Source organism: Brienomyrus brachyistius, chromosome 19 (genome assembly GCF_023856365.1).
Source record: "Brienomyrus brachyistius isolate T26 chromosome 19, BBRACH_0.4, whole genome shotgun sequence".
NCBI classification, from domain to species: Eukaryota; Metazoa; Chordata; class Actinopteri; order Osteoglossiformes; family Mormyridae; genus Brienomyrus; species Brienomyrus brachyistius.
Window position 1 is genome coordinate 19,653,722 of NC_064551.1, and position 8,163 is coordinate 19,661,884.

At 45.2% G+C, this 8,163-nt stretch overlaps 1 long non-coding RNA gene across 2 annotated transcripts; it reads left to right on the forward strand.

Moving 5' to 3' along the window:
- The first annotated feature begins 5,976 nt into the window (after positions 1-5,976).
- Positions 5,977-7,391, forward strand: LOC125714896 (uncharacterized). Of its 2 annotated transcripts, XR_007383880.1 has the most exons (3): positions 5,977-6,199; positions 6,559-6,642; positions 7,084-7,391. It is a non-coding gene; the product is annotated as an uncharacterized LOC125714896 (long non-coding RNA). The 2 variants fall into 2 exon arrangements; XR_007383879.1 differs by having other exon boundaries at positions 5,977-6,642.
- The last annotated feature ends 772 nt before the right edge of the window (positions 7,392-8,163 follow it).

The following is an 8,163-nucleotide window of genomic DNA, read 5'->3' on the forward strand; positions in this document are numbered from 1 at the left end:
TTTCCTACATGTTCGCTTCAAATTCCTACAAAATTCCCTACAGGTTTTTAGGAATCCTACACCTTGTTTGTGTTTGAGGATATATGGTTTTTCTCTTCATTGAGTGGATCCTGCCATCTGTCTCTCACCTATTTTCTTAGAATAATAGTTGCCAGTAGTATCTGTTAGGATAGAAACAGACAAAGTATAAATGAATAAAGAGATACAAAAATGGCATAATTCATGACTTGCTGGAGCGCTGAAGTCGTACCAGAAGACACCTTGTTTTTTGAGCGTCTGAAAGAAGAAGCTAAACAAAACAATGAGAAGACAGAGTAAAAAGGAGGCAGTGGGAATCACATTAAGAGCTGCCCGGGATTTGCCTGATTGTATGATCCTCGCTGGCAAAACGTCAAGTTGATGAAGTGATCATTTTTTAAAAAATGGGTGCAACACAAGCACACTCACAGTTGTTTTTGATAACAAGATTCTCATTGAATCTTAACCTTTCAGCACCTACTCCAGAGAGTGTTTGTGTTGTGTTCCAGTAGAGTGTCTTTGGTGCATGTCTATGGGGGACGCAGGTTACTCACATCACCCCCTACAGGCTCACTTCGGCACTGTCACCAAGTGTGATCGGGTGCACATAAATTGAGACACACTTTTCAGCTCAAACGTCATCTCCTTGTATATAATTGTTTACACAAGCCACTGCGAAGTAATATTCCAGGTTATTCCATCACATCTGATTCATCTTGACTAACCCAATGCATATAGCTAATTTAATGTGATGTGAGTTCATATTTTGCTTCTGCTAAACAGTTGATCTGTTCTGCTGCAGCAAAATTCCTTTTATGAGAAGGTAGGGTCAGCCAGTCCCTGGAGAAACTGGGGTTGAGGGCCGTGTTCAAGGGCTGGCCCAACTGTGACCTTCAGATCTCAAGAACACAGCCCTGTCCCTCTAAACCACAGCACAGAGGGTGTAGGTTGAGGTATGTATGGTAAAGACTTGTCCCTATCAATTTTCTGAAAGTACCATGTGTGTTTTTTTTTGGGGGGGGGGGAGTGTGTACAGGGTTGATTTGATCCCTACGAATGTTGAAACCAAACCTACCCTCTTGCACACCACCCATGAAAATGACAATAAAATGAGAGCTCACTTTTAGGCAAAGTTCCAAATTAGATTCTCAACAATATCTTACGGGCTGATGGAGGCTGTTATGGAGGAATCTGTGATTTTATCTCCCCCACCTTCTCTGAAGCTGAAGAAACACCAGCAGATTGATGGGGGTCTGAAATGCACAAAAACCAAGAGCTGGCCTTCTGTTACCCTTTGTGTTTGGGTTACATGCCCCGTTGCTGCCTGGCCTCCATAGCATTTGTGTCATTGGGAGGGGGGGCCACGCAATCTCCTTTATGCCGATGCGCAAAATCACGGATTAACACAGTTTCTCATGTTGAATTCTGGGAATTTTTCGGTGCCCGGATTCAGGCCTGAGGAAGGGCAGCTGTTGTTTAGGCTATGGATGAAACTTTGGCAGGCTTGACAGGGAGAGCAAGGGGGGGTGGGCTTTACATTGCTGCCCTGCTCTGGTGTCACTGATCTGCGAAGCTTTAAGTGAACTGCTCTGGGAGCTATAATCTTCCCTCTTTACTTTCACTGCTAATCCCCACTAATTGCTCCCCACGCTCAGTCTCTAGCACTTCCAGCCACCGCGTGGACGCCATCGTCCCCCGAGCTGCAGCTAGAGGGTTCGCCTTGCGCTCACCTGGCATCGAGATGCTGTGACGTCGCATTGGAACGCTGGCTAATGCTAACGTGCTAATTGAAGTTGGGGAATGAGGGTGTTTGCAGGAGCACAGCCTGTCGCTTCTGTACAGCACTAGGGGGGAGAAAAGTCCGGGTTTAGTGCTGCAATCCGTACGACCCAACGTGGAGTGGAATGGCAAGGGAAGGACAAGGCACCGATGTTCAATATACGGCAGCCACTCAGTATCATCACACAACATTTGCAAGGCTCGTGCACAAGGCTACTTTAAACAACATGCACGTCCTTACGTGTCACACTGCTCTCGAGTGACGTCAACCTCCAGAAACCACTTTGACACTTTATTTTTGTTTTCATGTGAACGGTGAATTGCATCGTTTGCTTGAAGTTGGACCAGGGTATGCCTTGGCGCAGATGCCAGTCAATCGCAGGGTACCCATACACACGGTCACACACTATGAGCAATACAGAGATGCCAGTCAGCTTACCAGCCTGTTTTTGGATTGTGGGTGGAAGCAGAGGTACCTGGGGGAAACTCCCCCCAACCGGAGTAGAGCATTTACGCCCTCCATCATGGATGTGTGAGGAATGAGTGTTACCCATTGGGCCACCATGCTCCACCTTATTGAAGTACGTCTTTTAGTATAGTGTGTTTTTAACAGTGTTCAATGTTTTTACCCGGGACGTGCTCAGATTGTCCCCCTCCGTGAGTCATGTACGCAGGGATAGTCACCACGCTCACCGTGATCCCGTGCTGGATAAGTAGATATAGAAGATGGATGGATAGATGTGAGATCGCACTGTGCTGCAGTGTCAGCTGGGCAGTGCACACAGATGATTTCTGATTTACTGTATTAGTTAAAGTAATGAGAGAATTCAAGCAATAACCTTGCTATTTATCCCCTGAAACATGCATCCACATAAACACTCTTTTCAGACACCTGGCAGACAGAAGCTGTTGGCCGGTATAAAATTTGAATATGAGTTAGGCGGCGAGTAGGAAATGTACTGAAGCTGAGCTTCAGAGATAAAGAGGAGGAGGAGCAGTCGCAGGCCTGCTCACATGTGTCCTGAAATCTCCTCCGACTGTCAGAGGATTACGTGGAGATCGCCCTTCCTCTCCAAACAGACGTTGTCTATCGATTAACGGCTCTCAGGCACTTCTGACAATAATGGGTCATGTGACCATTATCCCGCCACCAAGTAGATATCTACACACATTTTCTTACACGAGATGCACACGGACGATGAAGGGGTGTCGATACGGACTGGTTGACATGGCGTGCTATGAATTGGGGGGGGGGGGGGGGGGTTGTTGAGGACACCCGTGTGACAAGATCTCTATCGACGATCTGGATCCATGTCCTCGAAAGAACCTTCAGATTTCGATATCATAGATCCGAGTGGGGAGCACAGCGCACCCATCTCCGGCAGCACTCCGGCTAATTAGGAGCACAAGCTAATCCGTATCACAGTTCGTAGGCCCCCCCCCTTTGCCCCATCATCCCACCCCACCCACCGACCCACTTGTGTCCTCCACTGATTGGCATGAGCCTCAAATCCGTGAATATGGCATTGTGTCCATGCAGGATGAAGCAGGGCGGGCTGGGACATGTGGGCCAGGAGATGTAAACAGTCCAGTCGAGGCCCCAGAAAAAGAATTAAAAAGATGGTGCTGATCCACTTCAGAGCCGAGTCCCACTGGTCTCAGTGGCTAACGCGAATAAAAAGGACGAGGCGGGGAAATCTGCAGATCAGGAATAAAATCGATTGTATTTGTGATTGTTTTCATTCTGTGTGTGTGTGTGTGTGTGTGTGTGTGGATTAGGTTTATATTACTTTGTGGGGACCAAAAGGAGTTTTCCCATATAAAAACATGCTTTTCTCCTTCCATTTTTCTGCCATATAAGTGGCATATGAGTTACATGTCGTAATTTTGGTAAATAATAGGTACAAATGAAAAGCAGTAATTTACAGAGAAAAAGCTTTTCCTAATTAAGTCCATCGTATTAAAACTGTAGCACCAAAATACGTCCTTTTAATTTGCTGTCACCAAGAGCCAATGGTGTTCCCTGTTTTCCAAAAAGAGTTTTGTGTTCTGCATGTTTGTGGCCCTGTTCTTTGTGCCATGTGACCTTGGTCTTCACCGAAGAGGCTCCAGTTCTCTGCCAAAGCAATCAATACGCCAAGCAGGCCAGAGAAGCGTATTTAGAATATGGGAAGTGGGACTCAAACAGATACCTTATCAGCCTCGCACAGCGCAGGCTTCTGAGCAAATATTTTATTAACAAATTTTTCATGGAAACTTGCATTTGCAAAAAAATAAACAGATGGAACTGGGGGGAGGGGGGTTGTCACTGGCCAATACGAAACGTTCACTAGAGTCATGTGGTCAAGAGGTGACGTATCACAGCAGAGAGGGGCAGAATTTTTCTTTCTTCCCATGGCTGGCTCTTTAGCACCCTATACAGCAAAAACAAGTGGATTTTACATGTAGAACCTAACGCCTTGGAAATCCTTCTCGTTTGAAAAGGAAATCAGTGATTGTTTTATTTGTGATTAACCAGCACTGGGGGGCGGGGGGGGGGGGGGGGGGTGCGGATTTGGAGTATGGAAAATTTGACTGTAAAAAACAATTGGTGGTTGAGTGGGAATCAAGTGGGTATTGCCTCACATGTCTAGGACTGGGGATTAAATCCCGCCCTCCGTGTGTGTAGAGTTTACATGCCCTCCGTATCATGCAGCCTTTCTCCAGGTACTCTGGATGTCTTCTGCAGTCATGCCGTCTAATAGGATTTCTACATTGCCTGTTGTGTGTGTGTCTTGTGCCTTTTGATGGACTGGCGTCCTGTCCATGGCGTACACATGCCGTCTGCTCTATGCTGCCTGGGACAGGCTCCAGCCCCCCACAATCCTGACCAGGATAAGTAGTTAGAAGGTGGATGGACTTCAAAACCATTGACTCATTGCACCAGTAGCTCTATTGTAATTAGAGTACAGAAGTAAATAAGGAGATTACAGTTATAACTCCATCCTTCATCCTTCGGTGTGGCGTGACTCAGTTTATTCCTGCGCTGGACTCAGAGTCTGTGTTGTTCACATGTTCTCCATGTGTTCTTGTGTTTCCCTCCTGCCTTCCAAAGACATGCTTAAGTGTAGCCTATATATTCCCAAGCATCCAGGCATTCCATCCAGAGTGTTACCGTTCCTCATGCCCCCGTGCTGTGGAAAATGACCCATCCCCCAAGCAACCCAATACCAGATAAGATGTTCACGGACAATGGATGGATGCATGGATTTCAAATGAAAATTTATTGTCAGTTCAAATTATGTAGACGTACAGTAAAATTAAAGTGTGTCTGAGATCTTACAAACGACTTTACGAGGAATACAACATGTTAGACAATAATAGATAAATAAATAAATATGCTGTACATAGAGACATTTTCAGTTCTTGTAAATTAACAAACAAATTGTAGAGCAGTAACAAATACTCGCAGAAGTGTTCAGCATAGTACTGTCAAGGGAAATGCCATGGCGTCACACGTCAAAATGGCGACAAGGGCAGACTAATTAACAGACAATTATTATAATAAAGTTGTTACGTTGTACTCAGCCGTCCTAATTCTGTCGGCGGAGATCGGGGCGCCAGAAAGCGCCGGAGTGAAATAATGTTTCCTTTGTTCCGGAATTTGGGATGCATGCTCATTTGCATTCCCACCTGCCTGCAGATAAACAACTGTTAAGCGGCACGGGGGTCCGCTCTGTCAGCTGCGGGAGACGCACCAGCGGCCAGCCGGTGTCTAACAGAGCCCGAGAAAATAAACTTTTACAATTAAGCTATCAGCTGACACCCCCGTCACAGGCAGGAGAAATGCCACGATGTGTTTTTATGGTTACGTATATCTGGATTCTGAAGCCTAAATCTTTTCCTTAATCACCTCTCCACACCAAAAAGAAACTGATAAGCGCGCAAACCGTGACAAACATATATAAATGCTTTACAGTGAAATGTATATTTACTGAAATATTCTCAATATTTAAAAGAAAAAAATCCTTTAGTTTTCCTGTAAAAGGTTACACAAATGATCTAAAAAGAAGGGACCAATGTGTCAGGGTCAAATTCAGATTGGATAATTAAGCCCAGGTTATCGCGATAATTGGTCCCCTCTGACTAAGGTTCTAATTACCGAACCATTGGTTAAAATTGCAGCGCCATGGTAACGGGGGCAACTGCTGGTTGCTGTTAAGGTAGCAGCATGCAAGGGTGCGATATGCATGGGTGATATAGGTCTCCAGGAAATTCTATGGAAGTAATTAATTAATTTGTTTGCATGAAAATAACGACCTTTTCCTACACAGAAGGTGGAGGCGTTTTCGGAAATGTGTAGTGTACGTGTTTTGTAAGAGTGTCCGTTTAATACACCTCCACAGCACTGGCTGTTTTAAAGGTGGGATCACTTCATTATTCAACTTTTTCAGCTGATCAGCTCTGCTGTCACCCCCATGCTGTGAAATGGTAGTAAAATGAAAGCCATATATATTAATAGCTGACTCTACATGTGCACTTTTGAGGGAATGGAGTGGCGTCCCAAGGGACTGATGAAGAGAATCCGTAAAGAGGAAAAAACATATACTTCCCGAATTTTCCGCGAACTGCAGATTTCATTCACATTGTTCTTTAAGAAAAGATCGCAAATAATAACTGCAGATCTGAAACAATAGGCTACCTTATGTGACCTAGACAATTGGAAAACTCTAGATGATTGAAAGTGAAAATATCTGCCATGCCAGTGTGATTTTCCTGCAGACGGGAGGCGCATGGCGGCTTGGTGGGTACTGCTGTGTCCTCACACCTCCAGGGTGGCTGCTTTGACTCCTGCCTCCGCTGTCTGTGAGTGTCTGCATGCATGCTCTCCCGGCACTGCCTGTGTTTCTTTCGAGTCCTCTGGTTTCCTCCCGCTGTCCAAAGACATGCAGTTAGGTGAACCGGTGTCTGTAAATAGCCGATAGAGCAAAAATGTGTGTGTGTGTGTGCACGCCCCGTGATGAACTGGCATCCAATCCAGGGTGCCGGCTAGCTTTGTGTCCTGTGTTACCTGGGATAGGATCCATCCCCCCGCCCCCGATCACGATAAGTGGTTTGAAGATGGATGAATGAATGGGTGTTATGGATACCTGAGTTAAACAATCCGAAACAACTAGAATAAAATTAGTTCCTGTACTTTATTCTCCACGTTCATATGATGCATCTCGCATACATTAAATGCATGTTTTTCGGAGTATGAAATGTGATCCCATTCTCATATTTGACTTTCATCTGCTTGATGTCCAGAACATCCATAGATGTAGATGCCTCTAGAAAACCAGGTCCATCCCAGCCGGAAACTGCTTCCGCTCCTGCCGTCAGGGAAACGGCATCACAGCTTAAGCGCATGAACAGACAGACTCCGCAGCAGCGAACCCTCAGGCAGTAACTCAGTACTCAGCAGCCGATCAGAGCACATTTCCCTTTTCCCCTTGTATTTTTTTTTACTTTTCTTTGAATTATTAGTATTACTTTCATATAAGGGAAACTTGTTTCATTGCCTGCATCTACTGCAATATGGTGTACTGTCGTGCATTTGATAAACTTTGATTTGATTTTGTTTTGATCTGTGCCAATTTGTCGTCTTCAAACATCAAAAATATAAGAAAAATAATGATAAATCAATCAGTCAAAATAAACCATTAATTTTAGTTTCCGGTGATCTGAGGTAGATGGAGTGTGGAGGAGCACGAGTAACTAGTTCACTTTGGTATCTATAGAAAAATCTATAGAGTAGAGTCAGTAAAATAGCAATATGACTTTGTGTTTCTAAATTCGGTTTTTGTAAAGCACCTTTCCGAAGAGTGCGCTTCTTCGTACCCTTGCTTGTGAATAATGTCTCTCTCGACTTGTGGCAGCCTTTCTGCTTATTTCGCGTTTTCTGTTCGCACGACAGCAAGACATGCGACCCTCTCCAGGAGCCCGATCACATGTGTTTTCCTCCTAGCATATGGGTACCTCCGCTTCCAAAAGGCTTCTCTCCGCCAGGTGAACATCTGCTAGTTAGGGCTCTTATGGAAGAGGCGGCCGTGACTCCAGCGACACCCGGCTCCAATAAAGCGCTTAACCCTTCGCTTTCCAAGCCGGAGTCGGCTACGGCAACGCACCGCCGACCGCCTCTTTAAATATTGCTTTTAAATTCTGTTATTTTTCTTTTCTTTTTTACATGATTGCACAGGACGAGCCGTCCTCGCCCAAGGACGATTTAAAGCAGGAGGATCCGCAATTCACACAACCGGCTTGGTATAAAAAACCCTCAATTACCACTCGGATGACAAGCCCTGCTTTCAGAAAAGCCCTCTATAGCCTAGAAATCACAATGGATGA